This window comes from Lissotriton vulgaris, chromosome 3_2 (assembly GCF_964263255.1).
Source record: "Lissotriton vulgaris chromosome 3_2, aLisVul1.2, whole genome shotgun sequence".
Taxonomy (NCBI): Eukaryota; Metazoa; Chordata; class Amphibia; order Caudata; family Salamandridae; genus Lissotriton; species Lissotriton vulgaris.
The window spans coordinates 35,957,727-35,974,537 of NC_141690.1; positions in this window are offsets into that span (position 1 = coordinate 35,957,727).

A 16,811-nucleotide genomic window follows, 5' to 3' on the forward strand; every position below is an offset into this window, starting at 1 on the left:
GTGTGTCATATCCTTCATATCTATGTTATACAACCCACTGTACTGTTTGAATACTTGCAATAAGCGTTCATAATATGTATGCACAGATTCATCTTTATTTTTGGTAGTTCTATCTATTCTAGTCCGATCTGTCTCTTTTGCAGGCACCTTCCCTTTGAGGTAGAGTATTACCTGGTTGTACTTTTTCATTACTTATTCGGAAGGAGCCCTGTCTTTGGGACTCTAGGGTATTCATCACTAGGCCAATCAACATCAATTTTACATCCTGTCCATAAATCTACAGGTACAACAATATCAAATAATCCATCTAAATATTTCAAAAGTCATTTTGAAACCCTCACAAATCTCTCGACCTGTCTGTACCATTTTACAGGTTTCTCACGAAGTTTTGGGAAATCAATTGTAAATGGCAAAATATCCTGTCTGGACCATGGAACATGCACATAACTGCCACCTGGTACCTCTCTCATAGGAAATAATTTTTCCACTTTTTCTGTCTTTTTTAATACATATTCAGAAGCCATTTGTCTTGCTCGAACCTCTTCCTTTTTCTTTGCCCATGTAGTTTTACAGTTTCCTAGTTCTCCTCTTTTTTTGCAATAATGCCATCAGCTCTCTGATTTGTACCTTTTTACCTGATACATTCATATTATCTAAAGCTTTGTCGGAAAATTCAACTCAATATGTTTTTTGTAATACTTTGGATTAACCAATGTCAAATCCCATGTTAGCTGCTTTGTCCATTCATTTTTCATGAAATACTTTTGTATTTCTGGTAATGCTTTTACATATAAATAATAATTCATCTCCACTAAATGCATTTAACCTTTCCAATCCCACATTTCCAGCCATCATTTCCTCTAATTCAATTTTTAATTTATATATCCAATGGCTTTGGCTGAGATTTTGGTTTCTCTATTTCCCGTGTCCATCTTTCTACTTCCTCTGGGGTCACTACTGTGGCACTTCTTGTACCTGAAGATGTCTCCATCTGTACTTCTCTTAAATTTTGAGGAGTGGTTTTCCTAATTGAACTACTCTCAGGTTCTCTTATTGGTAAGTCCATTAAGGAGATTAGGGACTCACATTCATTTGCCTGATCATCTATTATCAGAGGTTCTTTTCTTGGCTGCACTACCGGTGTAGTAAAAATGGGAGCTTTAGGACTAGCTTCTTTGTCTCTGTACAATGGTTACTGGTATGGTCAGAGCTTCAGGACTTGTACTTAACTGAGAAATTTACTGAATTAACTCACTTATTTGTTTATTTAGTGCTTCTCTTTCTCTATCTTGTAATAACCTTTCTATTCAGGTTTCATGTACCACTTGTGGAATCAGAGGTGGTTTCACAAACGGTGCATTTGGATTTACTGTACTTGGTTCCTCATTATAGGCTGGAGGATTTTTCATTAACAAATCCTCCAAATAATCATCATCTGACTCACCACTAGTCATTAAATGTTTTGTTTTCTCAGTCATTTTACCACCAGTAGTTTCTTCTAAAGTTAATACTGGTTATAGTAATTCCACTATCATGTTCTGTTCCATTGTTTCATTTGTTTATCTCTAGTTTCTCATGGATATTTAGGGTAGAATTTACTCAACCCTTTGTCACTTTTGGGTCTGTTCTGCTCAAAAGCCTCAATCTCCCACTCTTCTAGTGCCTCATACGGCGTTAATCTAGGTCCGGGGTTTGAATCATTCATGAGTGTCCTTAAATTAAACAAAACTCTGCCATTAAAAGTACCATTTTGGGGACATGCCAATACTCATCTTTAGTGTATTCCACCCAATTTTCCAACCATACACTAATGTGGTAGCCCCTGTCAAACATCATATATGATGCAGGAGTATTCTGTTTTGGAATGATAATTCCTTCTCTAGTTTTAATTGGTTAATCCTTTTTAAAGAAATTCTTAACTTTATTAATAACAAACAACATTTTTCATTCACCTCCGTACATGGTATAAGGTCTGCTTCTTATCATCCGTTCGCTAGCAAAACCTAAGTATCTCCTATCAGGTATTTTTCAATCAAATGGACCTATTTCCCACATATATTTTCACCAGGTTTCTTGTTTTTCAGTTACACTTGTTTGTTTACTGAAAGTGCTTCCAATACCAGTGTGCTTCTTATTTTTCTTCAACCAATCAACTGTAGTTTCAAATAACACTAACCAATGAGTGCACAACTTTTCTCGTGAGAGGAGTTCCCACACTCCTGCGCTTACCCCTCCTTTACAATTACTATCTCAGCTACACGCCCGCTGTTCCAAACAATACGAGAACCGCTCTGAGTGACGTCAGCGCAGCACTGTGACTGACTCCCTCCTTTGCAAGGTAATACGAAAACCTTTTTCCTTTTCTCTTTAAAGTGCAGATTTTATTATTCAACAACGTAAAAACATTTGCCACTGTACCTGAGTGACTAATCCAAAGGATAGATGAATTTCATTTACTACGAGTAAATCCCTTCCGTTTACTCTTCATACATTACAAGTAGATCCCTTCCGCCTACCCTTCATGCAAGCATTCGAGAGCCTGTTACTCCTTCAGACTTATCCACTCTGGGATATATACTAAGACCAAAGTTTCACCAGCGAACCCCTTTGCTATCAATCAAGCTCAGACGAATCTGCTACTCCTTCCGATGGAGCAAGGATTAGCACGTAAGGGACTTGCTCTTAATCAAGAACCTCGCCTAACTTGTAATAGTATTAATTCAACCTGTCCGTCATTTATTTAGCATTTTCCCCAACACGCGGGTGTCCCTAGGAGGCTTGCCTGTGTGTCTTTTCATCCTAACCATGCTTGCACTACGGAAATGGCTGCTTCGCAAAAAATCCAATCTGCGCATGCGTCGGTCATACCCATGTGATGTGACGCACTCGCATTTTGGAGGGATACTGTTGCACATGCGCATTGTTGCAAACATGGCCGCTTGTCTATAACCATGCTCTCTGCTTGCCACCGCTGCTTCTGCCTATCTGTCTTTTTGCACTAAACCTTAATGCTATAGATATTATAAAGTAAGGGGTGCAGTGAAGCTTTGAACGGTGTACAGTGTGATCATTTTTTCGTGTGATTCTAATTTGTTTTCGCTTACTTTTCATGTACCGCGTATCTGTGGGCCTGGGGACGGGGAGCCGCTCCATATTGAAGCTCTTCTAAACCCTGTCACGTGACAAAAACCCCACTGCGCAGAAGCTGAAACCAGCCAGCTGGCTCCCGAAGCTCGATGCGCCTGGGAACCTACCTAGAAGATGCTGCAGTCCACCTTGACTATGCAACAATGTTTCTATATACTGTACACTCTCATTGTTTTCTATATTCCTATGCCTGGGAACGTGAACCCAAGGGGCGGGTATGCAAAATTGAATATTCATGATGAGAACACTGAATTATAGGTGGTGACAATGACAAAGTCACCTCTCCTGACCAATCATAACGTGGGAATTTTGTCACTTGCAACATTTGTGGGTGGTCTAGGGGTCCCAAAACAGTATAACTAGCTTAGTATAGCTTAGAGAAATTGTCCGACTTGTCCGAGTAGCAGACCTGTCACTGACCCTACGAACTCTATAGGTGATTGAGTGCTGCGGAGCACTCTGCCCGTATTTTCCACAAAACTAGAAGGGGTGGAAATAGTCTTAAGTGCTGGCGGAGCACTTTGCTGGGAAATTCGAAAACCCAATCGGGGTTACTGGCGGATTACTTGCAGAGAGGGGGTAACGCAGGCGTTGCATCCGAAGCTGTGGGTGTTGGTCGTACCTTGGTGAGCCCAGTCCTGATCCAAACCTGAGGGGTATCCTGTCCTGACTGTCCACGAGCTGTACCTGCTCGCTTTCTGGTATTCCAATCCTTGAGGGTCCTTGTCCCCGTCTTGTCCCAACTGACCCGTGGCCAGGGTTAAGTCATCATTTTCGTTCTAGGTAAATATCCTCTGTGGGTGTCTGACTGACTATACTCTTTCTTCCCTTCTTAATAAAGCTCTCTTGCCTGAGATATTGCTCTATCACCTCTGAAAGCAATTTATATGCAATTGTTTATTAGTGATGTTCCACTTCTCTCCCTACCTATAGGATATTATTAAACTGTCATATTATTTTAGTGTGTTCCATTTTTACCCTTCCCTTTAGCATGATTGCCGTGAACTTAGTAAGAATAGCATAAGATCTAGGGATTAGGTTTAAGAATATTAGTGCACGTATTGGGTCCTCCTCATGTCCTTTTTTCCTTAAGTTTAAACTCGTGCTGAATAGCGTGTTTTCTAAATGCTCATACCCTGTAGTGTTCCCAACTACTCTAATGGTACTTGCCCTGATCCATAGTTACATTGTGGCTTTAATATTAATAATTGATGTATTGATTTGTATTTGCCTCATTATTCTGGCATATTCTTTCTGACATCTTCTTTATATAAAACTTTAAACCCCATCAGGTGTCTGTGGTCATTTTACAAAGTAAATGTCATTAAAGTATTTAATGTAAAAGGTATTTTTACTCTTTTAGGAATCTTGTTACTTGTCCACTGCTAGCTCCTGATCCATCAGGAGTAATGTGCCTGGGGTAAGTCAGGTACATGTATAGTAAGTGGTGTAAGTGACACCCCCCGAATTACTCATAGTAGCGTGGTAAAGGTTTCACCTGGTTCATGAAAAATTCTGTAATTACATGCACACCAGGGCCCAGTGCGTGGAAATTGGTAATCTAATGACCCGGGTGACCTACGCGCTCTATCACTTCCGTGTGACCCTTTCTAGGGGATATCACAACAAAAGTTTTGCTAGCGAACATTTTGCTATCATTTATTCACACGTTCATACAGAAAACCCTAAATAGTGCTTACGGTTTTACCTAACCATGCACTACCTTCCTCTTGGTAAGTGACCTCACTGCAGTGTGGATTCCATTTACCACCCGCTATTCTGCCCCCAGGTATTCCAGACAAAACATATAACAGGTACGAACAATTTTGGTTAATACAAAAAATCAATACAGCAGCAATAGTATCAATACCATTTCAAAAATATCACATTTGATTGATCGACTGTAGTATCATACCCAACTAACTAACTACCTATTTTTAACTAAACCCTAACCTTACCTCTGCTACCAAAAGAATATTCTGATAGAGCTCGCAGGTCACCAGGCTGTAATTTTACCATACTCACCTGGGCCCATAATCAATAACTCATTTCTTAATCAGGTAACCTTTGCTCTACTACCAGATATTTTTACCTACTAGGTCTTATATCATTGACTTACCAATCCTTGACACTGGTACCTATAACCTATTGGATCAGGGAGTTAGTTTTAAAGATAGTTCAATAAACAATAGCATTTGCACTCATGTAATAACCACAGACTCGGGAAGTTTAAAACTCTCTATCTGAATTTCATAAATGGTCATGATCCAGAGATTAAACACCAAAAGACTCTCAATAATGAAAATCAGAATGAATGTATAACTATGAAAAATATATATTATACTAATCATTTATCAATAAGGGAAGGTAAGAAAAGGGTATATGCTATATAATCAAAATATTTGAGCAGTCAATTTAAAATTTGTATTGTGTCTGGTAACGCATCCATGTCCGGTGGCATAACAAATGGAAGTGTTAGACAGAGATCCATTCTTCTCCGCAGACCAGGCATCAGAGGACAGGCAGCACACAGCCAATCCAGATTGGTCAAAAAGATAGGAACCAAGACTCACTTACTTCTAGTAGGCAATGTGTGCCCAGATGGAGTGCCATTCAAACATCATATTGGTGCTCCAAGAATGATTTTTCCATCTCCTTGGAAACTGGGACGTCCATTGCGTAGCAGAAAAATTACAATCAGGATTCCTGCTATTAGTAACAAGATCAGCAGAAGTCCTCCAAAAATGCATCCGAATATGGAGTGTATGATTTCTGGGATCACTTTGAATCTGTCTGAAAGGTCAAAAGTCCCGCCCTATGGTCTTAAATAGACACCCTAGACCCTTCGTATCTGACATGTTAAAGATATGTTGTACCGATTGCGATTGAAAAAGCTTTATTCGAGTTGTACACTCATAAAAGCACACACATATAAATTACATACATTTCTTAAAAACATCAAACAATCTATAACAGTTAGTTTATAGTTAAAAATACATAATACACAGACATAAAAAATTATTTGTCAATTGGGATTAATATAAGCTTTTTCATACAAAGCAGAAACTACATGCATGTTACAGTATAGAAACCTCCGCGTTACGGACCATTCCCGGATTTATACAATAGAATTCATAGCATACATGTTATCCGCATTTTAAATTTAAGATTCATATATATCTCCCAGTTGCTATCTACAAATCAAAACCGTACACAGGAAATTGGGAGGATGTAGAAATCAGAAGGTACTGGTAGCTAGAGCCCTCCTCCTTAGGGACCATGCCCACCCCAAATATTTGGCAGTTCCGACTACAATGAACATTTCAGTGGAAGAACAAATAATTCTTAGCCCCTCAACACCACTTAGTACACCGAGATTCCTACAAACTGGGGCCAGCCAAGATTTCCTTGGATTTACATAAGCCACACATATATATATGTTGTACCATTTCTGTGTAATGCAAAGGGCAGTTTTGTAGTGTAGTTCCTATTTTCCCAATAGGCTCTGCGCATTGGAATACCAAAAACAGCAGTGTAGACATAGGACTGAGGTCTTCTAGGTCTCTACTGACTATGTTAAACTTAATTTAGGTTTGCGCCAGCTAGCTCAGAGGTCACTGGAAACTTTTCTGAATGAATAGGGAGGTATAAGCTTCCCTGGCGCAGACAAGAAGGGATTCAGCTTCCGACAACCATATAACATGACAACTTTGCTCCCCCAGAATAAGAGTAAATCTCTAGAGTCGTGTGAAAACAATAGACAGCTATTTCACTCAGTCAAATGTGCGTTCTTAGTTTCACCAGATTGCAGAGAAGAGAGAGACGTGCGTTTTCAATAAAAGGTATTATTTATTGAGCAGTCTTCCTTCTCATGCAAGAGAAATGAATTGCCACATTTGCAATACTTAATGTAAAGTAAAGTAATGTAAAGTAAAGTACGTACAGTAAAAGGAGTATTATGAAATAATACTGTAAAAGCATTGATATGGTTTCTTAGCCATAAGACACTTTAAAATGGATAAAATATATACATACATATACATACATATATACATTGACCAACGTGCTCAACTGGTGCTTCTAAAATACGCCTACCCCGGTGTACCTGACCTAAGCCTAATACGTGGGAAGGAGTAAGTAAGTAACAGTTTAAGTTAGGTTGGTTTTGCCAAGAATCTGATTCAAGAATTCTCTTTAAGGGTTTAGTCAGCATTGTACCTTGGGAATAGAATGTAGGAGGTCTGGTATCTCTCTTTCAGGACTCGATATCCCAGTCACCCGCAAGGGTAGGCTGGAAACGCCGGAGCTGGATTTTCTCGGCAGGAGAAAAGACAGCGTCTTCCTCAGCGCGTCAAAGAGTGCGGGCAGCGTCCGTGGGCTCTTCGTATCAGCTGGGCTATCGGCAAGTAGATAGCTGCTCTGCTCCAAAACCACCACCGTGTGTTTGCTTAAGGCAACGTTGGTATATTTATACCTGAAAGGTGCCGAGTTTGACGTAAGGTTTGGACATAAGACGTCAATAAAGATGTCACTAAGAACTGGCCATTCTTACAGTGCTCGCAGGAGTTCTATTACAAATCAAAACAAAGCAAGTGGGGATTTCCCAGGTTGTTGGAGGTTTGGTGTGTTGAAAGAACTCGTTGTGCTTTCTAGGAAACCAAGGAAGTAGCTTTTGCCGTACCTTGGACTGTAAGGGCGATTTACTGAAATATGGATCTGATTCTTATGCCATTATAGGGATATTATTGATTATAGCCGTACAAGGGCATAAAATGGTAATATTGATTCAGGTTCCTAGATAAAAACACAATAGTTTGTTCATACTAGTGCCTGTATCCCAGCTGAGGACCTTATGACCTGAAGATCAAAAGTCTCTCGGCGGGAAGTTAAGGGCATGGTTTTCCATAAAAGCATGGCTTTCATTCAGCTCAGAGTATCAAACTGTATAATGGGAACATGTAATGAAGTAACAAAAAGGAAGATGGTGTGGCACACCTGGATTTTTTAGAACAAGTTCAAAACAGGTAATCCTCAAATAAAGAGTTTAGACGTTTCTGGGCGCCTCAGGATTGGTCCCTTCTGACTGGTAAGGGACTTGAAGTGAAGACTAATACCAGGGGACTGTGGGAGATTCCCACACTGAATCCTGTGGTGCTCCTGTAGAGGTTGGCTACCTCTGATTTTTCCAAAGTTTAATCAAGTTCAAAAGGCCAAACATTTCATCAGAATTTTTTAATCCAAAGGTCGTATATTTTGATCATATAGACTCAGGTAATGTTCAAATAATATTCAGTATATTATTCATCCTAAACGATTCAAAATGCCAACATCCCAATGCATTTCGGGACATGTGTCCCTTCGTCAGGGGAATGAAGTTTGTCTGTAAGGAAACCAAAAACAGTATCAGGAAGGGGACATTACCCTCTAAAGTTTATTTTCCCTATCCAAGATGGCCGACTCATGTTGCATATGGGTTTTCGTTTTCCGATTTCTTGTCACTTGAGTAATGCGCACTAATCGGGTGCCGTTAAATGGGGATTTCCACTTGTATGTCATATGCCTTTTAATTGTTTATTTCTCTGTTTCACCCACATCTTTCACGCACTCCACCCTTTAAGCACTGGTTCCTGCTTTCACTCGTGGTGCACCTTTTGTCATTCACGATCCTTTTTTGCACCAGATTTCACTTTGGTTGGGTTTTCGCGTCACCTATTCATTTGTGGTTCCTATCTTCCAGCTACATTTTACTTACTTTAGAGGGTAATGTCCCCTTCCTGATACAGTGTTTGGTTTCCTTACAGCCAAACTCCATTCCCCTGATGAAGGGACACATGTCCCGAAATGCATTGGGATTTTGGCATTTTGAATCGTTTGGGATGAATAATATACTGAATATTATTTGAACATTACCTGAGTCTATATGATCAAAATATACGACCTTTTGGATTAAAACATTTTGATGAACTTTTTGGCCTTTTGAACTTGATTACACTTTGGAAAAATCAGAGGTAGCCAACCTCTACCGGAGCACCACAGGATTCAGTGTGGGAATCTCCCACACTCCCCTGGTATTAACATTCAATGAAGACCATAACAATGCCTCCCTGACTGTGTGGGTTGGTGGAAACAATACTTGCATACAACAAGTAACCCTGGAGCCTACAGAGACAAGATATGCGATGCCTTGATCATTCAGCATCAAGTAACTCCCATTTGAGAGCAACTTGACCATCGGATTAATCACAGCAGCTAGGGCACCTTTCAAATGACAGGATAAGTTTGCAACTGAACCATTACAGGCCCCGTGAAGAATGATATCTTGGCAGATGAGAGATCCAATTAAAGATTTCTCGCAGTTTGTACCGCTTAGAAACACTTCCATGTCCCCACTCCAGCATCAAAATCTATACAGCAATTCCCAAGATTCCTTAATGAATTCCCTACCCAACACTTCATATCTGCCTGCCTGTTGTTGTTCTAGGCAATAATGAAACTGGAAAGTTGTGAACGGTAATGTTATGCGACCATGAATTAACCATTCTGTGGATGTGACTCTGCCATAGTGAAAGGTAATTGGTCCAGTTTTTCAATACGCAACATTGTATATTTTGCTCCTCTCTGTGCCATTGTTATCTGCTTCTTAGTTAGATTGTATGCAGAGAACAGGGATGTACTGTGGATAAATCACTAAGGCACATAACCGGAACGCAATGATTGTAGTTTCCAGCTTAACAACATAATAGAACGTAACTTAGATTGTCCGTGCTGTAGTATGGGTAGATCCTATTCTATTATATTTATAGCAGAAGATACAATGCTGTCCAGTGAATAAATCCTCAATGTTAACGTAGTCATACCATTATCCACTACCGCTAAGGCTTTTTCTAGGTTAATTCTGTCAATTTCACAAAGTTTCTCCGCAGCTTCCTGTGGAGAGATATTCCAGATTTCATTATAAACAGCATATAAGAAATATTTCTGATGTGTCTTTTCGGGACCCAATAAAACATCCCTCAAATCCATGGCTTCTGATATTAAGGATAAGTGTTGTTTCACCTAAGATAATGTTGAGGTTTTTAGTAAATTGAGGCATGACTTCCCAATACTGTATTATGTCACCACCCCCAAAAGTTCTCATTGTACATAGCGTTGTTCTGCCCTATGTATACTAAACCCTTTGGTGGTACCCCTGAACCCTGACTGACACCTATTTGTGTCTGTGGGCCAAACTAACCATCCCCTCCAATAGAGGTCAGGTATGTATGCTGTCATCTACTGTTTCCACACCATGTGTCATAACGTTTTGCCACCCCTCAAAGTGTGATGGTGAGGGAATCCGAGTAGCATACAATTTCTTGTTCTTGGCTAGTCCAAAATAGGAAGACTCGAAATAGTTTCAACTGTTCCCTAAACTTGCCTTTTGTTTGAACCCCATACTTATTATATGTCTATAGCATCCTTCCTTAAGTCGAAAACCTGTTCAGACAGTTGGGCAATAAAGGATGCAGAGAAAATTTGTTTGGTGTTAGAAGATTTTTCTGTGCAGTTGCCGGTGCAACCTTATAGTAATATGAGATCGGGTCAGAAGTGTTAATCCCTGAAAAATAAGAAACTTTCTGTGCAAATGTTCATGAACTACCTTTCGACGGTGTTGGGCAATGTTCCCAGGATTGTTAATGTGTAGGAAGGTGTGCCTTCCTGCACATAAACAATCCTAAAATGCAATTCTGTCACTTTCATGTGTGCTGCTTCATGCAGCCCACATGAAAGTGACAGAATTGCATTCTTTAAAGGTTTGTTGATGTACAGAAAGGGGCACCTTCCTGTACATAAACAAATCATGGCATTTTGCTTTTTTCCTTGTGTGCAGCACAAGGCAGCACACATGGAAAAAGCAAAAACGAGTAGAAATAATGCCTTTCTCCTCGTTTCGCCAACTTAAGACCTGGGTTTTCCTGGTCTTAATTTTGTCGCTGCCTCCTATTTATGCCACCTTTGTACATGGGGGCATTCAACTACAATGGGTGTTGCAGTTGAACCCCCACCACAACACCCACTGCAAGTCCCATTCATGCTAACCATAGCATGAAAGGGTGCCTTATGTATAAGGCAGCGTTAAGCCATGTTAAGTGGCTTTAAACTGCTGTGTACAGAAGGCACAGCCCCTATGGCCACTACAACGTCCATAAAAGTGACGTTGTGGTGGCGATGCGAGCTTGTACATATGCCCCTTCATTTTTTACACAATCTTGTCTCTGATCATGTCTTCCTCAAAAGCCCAAAATTGAAGGTAGCTGCTAAACATTTTAATGTGCTTACATAAGATTTCACAGATTCACCAGAAAACTGTTGCTTAGCATAAACTTGTGCCTCTCCATAATGACATTATAATTTCTCTTGAACCAGTAACCCAAAGTTTTAATGGCTTTGACTTTCTCATCCAAAGCATCCCTCTCCCACACAATGCTAATGCTAGGAGGATGTTTCAAAAACTTCCTGCCCTCAGGAACTAAAGAATTCCTTAAAATTACAAAGGTATTCTTTTGCATTAAAACATACCCTTTATGGATTCTAGATATGCTTTGAAACCTTCCTTCCACTGTTCCCACTCAATGGAAGGAGACCCAGGTGTTGTTAAAAAGGCAGAGGAGGAATTCTACTTTGCTGCATGTTAGGAGAGTTTCTCAAAATAATGAGAGCAATAGGATGCATTGACAGCACAGTGTTTAAAAATGTAGCAAAAGAAAATATAACATGTGTACCAAACAATGTTTACAGTAACCAGTGAAAATAACATACAGGAGGTGAGCAAATCACCACAATCAACCCTTTGAACGATTAAACCAAAAAAAACATACGGTTGGTCAAAATCTGCATGTAACAGAAAACGTGCAATATGGTGCCAACTAGTGTCATGAACTGCACCTAGAACAAAGTCCCCTACAGCAAAGCCTTAACCCCTTCGATGCTCATGACAGATCACAGCGTCATAAGCCACGGGTGGCCTGTGCGCATGATGGCTGGGTTCCGTCACGGCCACGCCCGTTATTGTAATAACCAGTGCCGGTCTGGAATTCCTGCTGCAGGAAAGGTGTTAAAGACCTGACTGTTCGGGACTAATCGTCTTGCAGCTTCTGATGATCCATAGCATCTACTGCAGCGCGCGGAGGCCTCCAGGTCGCCATGTGCTAGAAAAAAACTGCAGAATAGAATCATTCTCTTGTGATCTTTGTGGACACTATTATCTTGCTCAGAATAGTATGTTTCATTCCAATGCATTTACTTGTTTGCTTTTAAGTTATTTTTGTAGGTATTTGTCTATTAATAAGTGTAACTATTTACTAAAATTATTACATAAAATGTATTCACGTGATTTCCACACGGGTGACATTAGTATTACACTTCTTGCATGTAAGGAATTACTCTAGGTCGCCGTGATATTTTGGGTTATAACCCTCCTTTGTCTATAGGCATGGTATGAGACATAAAATGCGGTCTTTTAACATGCAAGTGTTTACTGCTGTATACAGGCTTTTACATGTGTACGGGAGTGGTTGGCTCCGTTCTTCCTAATATTTAAGCTGCAAATCTTCACGTCCCTGTGTCATTATTTGTACTACAGTGACCTACTGTAGGGGTGTATACAGTATGACAAACTCAAAACGTGACAAATAAATAACTATGGGCCTCATCTCAATGTCAGGTGACGCAGTAAGAGTCTGGAAATGCCAACCTGGTCAGCAGTTCAAACCTCAGTTTGGAGCAGTCAGAAACATCCATTATGCTATGGCAGCTTGTGCGGTAAGCAGAAAAGGCCTGTAGCACAAGCTGCCATTGCAAAATGGATGTTTAGAAGCATCCCTACACTTTATGCAGGGATGTTGAGATGGGGCACCACAGACCCCATAGCGGAGGCTGGTGGAGGAATGGGCCCTGTGTAAGAGGGCCCTGCTAGGGGTTTCCCAAAGTCCCTTTCTACCGGCCTTATCATGGCAGGTGGGCCGCCATGAAAGGGCAGGGATAAAGTCCCATAATAATCCCGACAACGAGGCAGAGCCTGGCTCCACCGTCATTGGGAGATTATGGTGCCTTCCAAAACACCAACGAGCTCCTTACGCCCATCGGAAGAGCGTCGGAATCCTGCAGCAGGTTTCCTTCCAACTGCCGTCATCCTAATAAGGTAGTCGGACTGAAACCTATGATGTCGGATGGAAAGTCTCCGACAGACGGTCCGAGGCTTTCCGCCCAAAATCATAATTAGGCCGGATATGTTTTCAGCTAAGTAACTACTTATAGGAAATGGTAAACATTTAAGCATACTAATTTTATGTAACCCATCTTACATCATAATTGACCTGGCTTAAATTAGTGTAAAGGTGAGACTAACTGCACCAAGGAATCTTGGGGCATATTACCAAGCAATCGCGATAATTATCGCTATTGCTTGGTTAGCGTGAAATAAATTAACGCTGAGCTGCGGCGATTTTTATTGCAGATAAACCTTGGTATTACAAAGGTTTATCGCAAATGCGATAAAAATCGGCCGCAATGCATGAATATCGCTGAAAAGTCAGCGATATTCATGCATTAGCGAGCTAATGCTCTTAGCCATGTTATCCACCTCTCATTGGATAACATGGCTAAGAACTGCTCAGGGCAGGTGTTAGCTTTGGAGATATTCCCGCTTAGCGCGAATATCTCCAAAAGTTGGTAATAGGAGATAGCGATGTTAGCGACTGTTTCCAGTCGCTAACATCTTGGCACGCCCACTTTGCATGTCATTAGTGATAAATATCACTGACATGCAAAGCGGGGCCCAAGATGGTCGCTATCTCCTACTAGCTGTCGCTAACTGGTGTTAGCGACAGCTAGGCAATAGGGAGATAATTTTATCTCCGCTTTCTTGGCTTTTAAAGCCAAAAAAGCGGAGATTAACCCCCTTGATAATATGCCCCCTTTTTTACAGAAAACAATTAAGAATGTGTCCAATATTTTTGAAACAGTCGTTGTTAAACAAAATTATATCACTCTTAAAATAGGTACGAACAACATAAATGTATGACTGCTACAGATCGCAAGAAGGTTAAGGAGAATGTGCATAGGTCTACTAAATTAGTAGAAAACATTAACCGCCTGTTAAATGACACAGAGTTTAAACGTTCTTACATCCGTGATCATGGGTAGGGAATGCTTTGAGCATTTGTAACCCATTACAAAAATATACACCAACTACTTCTATTCAGAATTGACTGAATGTATTTACCTGATTTCATTTGCAGTGTATAAAGGACATGCATTGATACAATAACAAGAGAGTGTTTCCAAATCACTTTATGTTAACTAGTCGAGGAATTAAACGAAAACATTTCATCATATCATTGTTAAAATCAATAATTTTTTTATTAAAGATTGTATCTGTAGTATAAATTTGATTTAATTTACTACTGGTTTCCTCTCCTCTGATGCTTAAAGGGAGAGGTTAATTAGTGTTGAATGATAAAACTCTCATCCAGCAGGGAACCAGATAATTTATCAATATCCTTTTCAAACTTCGTTTCAAGTCAGCATCTTCATGTTATTCTTTGTGAATTTTAATTGAGATCAGCTGAACAGTTCGTCAATAACTCAGCACTTTGAAGGCTGACTTGGTAAACTGTACAGCTGAGAGCGATGCTGATACAACCCCCAGTATGCGTCCCTTAAGCCTATGTGAAGCAGATTAGGCAATGCACCTCTGTGAAGCTCTGTCCTTCTCTCATAAACATATTATGTTGCTTACTTGTGGCCGAGTTACACTATAACTGTAAGCAGCAAATACTGATCACAATCCTTCACGAAAAGTAAAGTGTTAACTTTTCCTTTGTTTTAGATATTATAACCTCAGCAACCATTGTGGGACAGACAGCAGTGTTGAATGTCCTCCAGGTGCATTCCAATCTCCTTACCCAGTTGGTATATTTCCTGGAGGGCATTCACTCTGACATGTCTTCCCTGCAGAGATCTAATCATGCGCTAGCCTCCACATTGCCGTAATTCAGCTTTCCCACCCTCGTACTGCCTCTTCCCCATCCATAGTCCTGATCTCCCTCCCTGACCAAAGCACAAGCAAACCTAAACATGCATTCTCATCACTGTCCACACACAGAACACAAACACACAGAGAGAAGGTCAAACTCAGACACACACTCACAAGACAGACATCACACAAACTTCCACCGAAATGCCAATAGATACAACACCCACTGAACCACTTGTTTCACATACAGGAAAACATACAGACCGCGCACCAGCACAGAAAGAAACAACAGGCCCCATACCAGCATCCACAGACATGCCACATACCTCTACACCCTGTACCCTTGCCTCTCCTCATACCTACTCTGCCCAAAAATTCCACCTCCTTGCCCTTGACATGTTCCTCCCAAACCTAAGAAGAGCCTGCTGCCCCTGACATGCCCTTCTACACCCCTTCAAACATCAACTCAACCCCCTACAAAAATGAAGAATCCCCCCGAAGTGTCCCAGATGAGGAAAGCTCCTTGGTTAAAAAAAAACGCATGAAACCCGAAGTTTCCCTTTCCGCATCCCACCCCATTACCTCAAAACCCCAATAAATCCAAATCTAAAAAACAACACCCTCCCTATTCCCTTCCAAACCCTTCAGGATAACCAATTTACCACAATCCTGAAGCCCAGCCCACCGCCCCTGCATCTAGCCCTCCCACTGAGGTTGTCCCACACCCCCCCATCTCTGCCTCTCACTGACATGTCCCACACCCCTCAGACCCTTCTCCTGCCACACCTGCAGCTTCAACTGTGACAGAACCACCAAACCTCCAAGGACTGGACCCAACCACCTCCGCTGCATACTCTTCAACACCTGCTCCGCACGCAAACATGTCGTCTAGCTCTGGGATCTGCTCGACACCTCCGCCCCAGACGTGGCCTTCCTGACCGAGACCTGGTGGACCGACTCCTCGGCCCCCGACATCGCCATAACCATCCCAGATGGCTACAAGATCACCCGAAGGGATCGCACCAACGGAATCGGAGGAGGAATAGCCACCGTTCACAAGTCCACACTCAAAATCGCCACCCACGCAGATGACACCCTCATCACCGCCGAACCCCTGCACCTCCGGATCCACACCGACCACCAACACCACCCTCAGAGGAACACTCATCTACAGACCCCCCGGACCCCAGGCTCAGTTCAGCCACTCCATCGCCTACCTGGCCAGCACCCACTCACTCACCTCCACGGCTACGTCCTCCTCGGGGACCTGAACTTCCACCTCGAGAACAACAACAACGCCAACTGCGCCACCCTGATCGACAACCTCGCCAACCTCGGCCTTAGACAACTCGTCACCGCACCACCCAGGCCGCCGGCCACACGCTGGATCCTGTCTTCACCACAGGCTCCCACGTCGCCTTGGACCACACCACCGAACTCCACAGGACCGACCACGGCGGCATCCATTTCACCTTCAAGAAACCAACCACGCACCACCGCACCCAACAACTGCCTCGCCGCTACTAGAGCAAAGTAACCGAAGACCAGCTGATCACTTCCCCCTCCAAGAACTCACCCACCGACTCCACCAACCCAGACGCCACAGCCGGAAACCTCAGACAGTGGATCGACGACTGGGCCAACACCC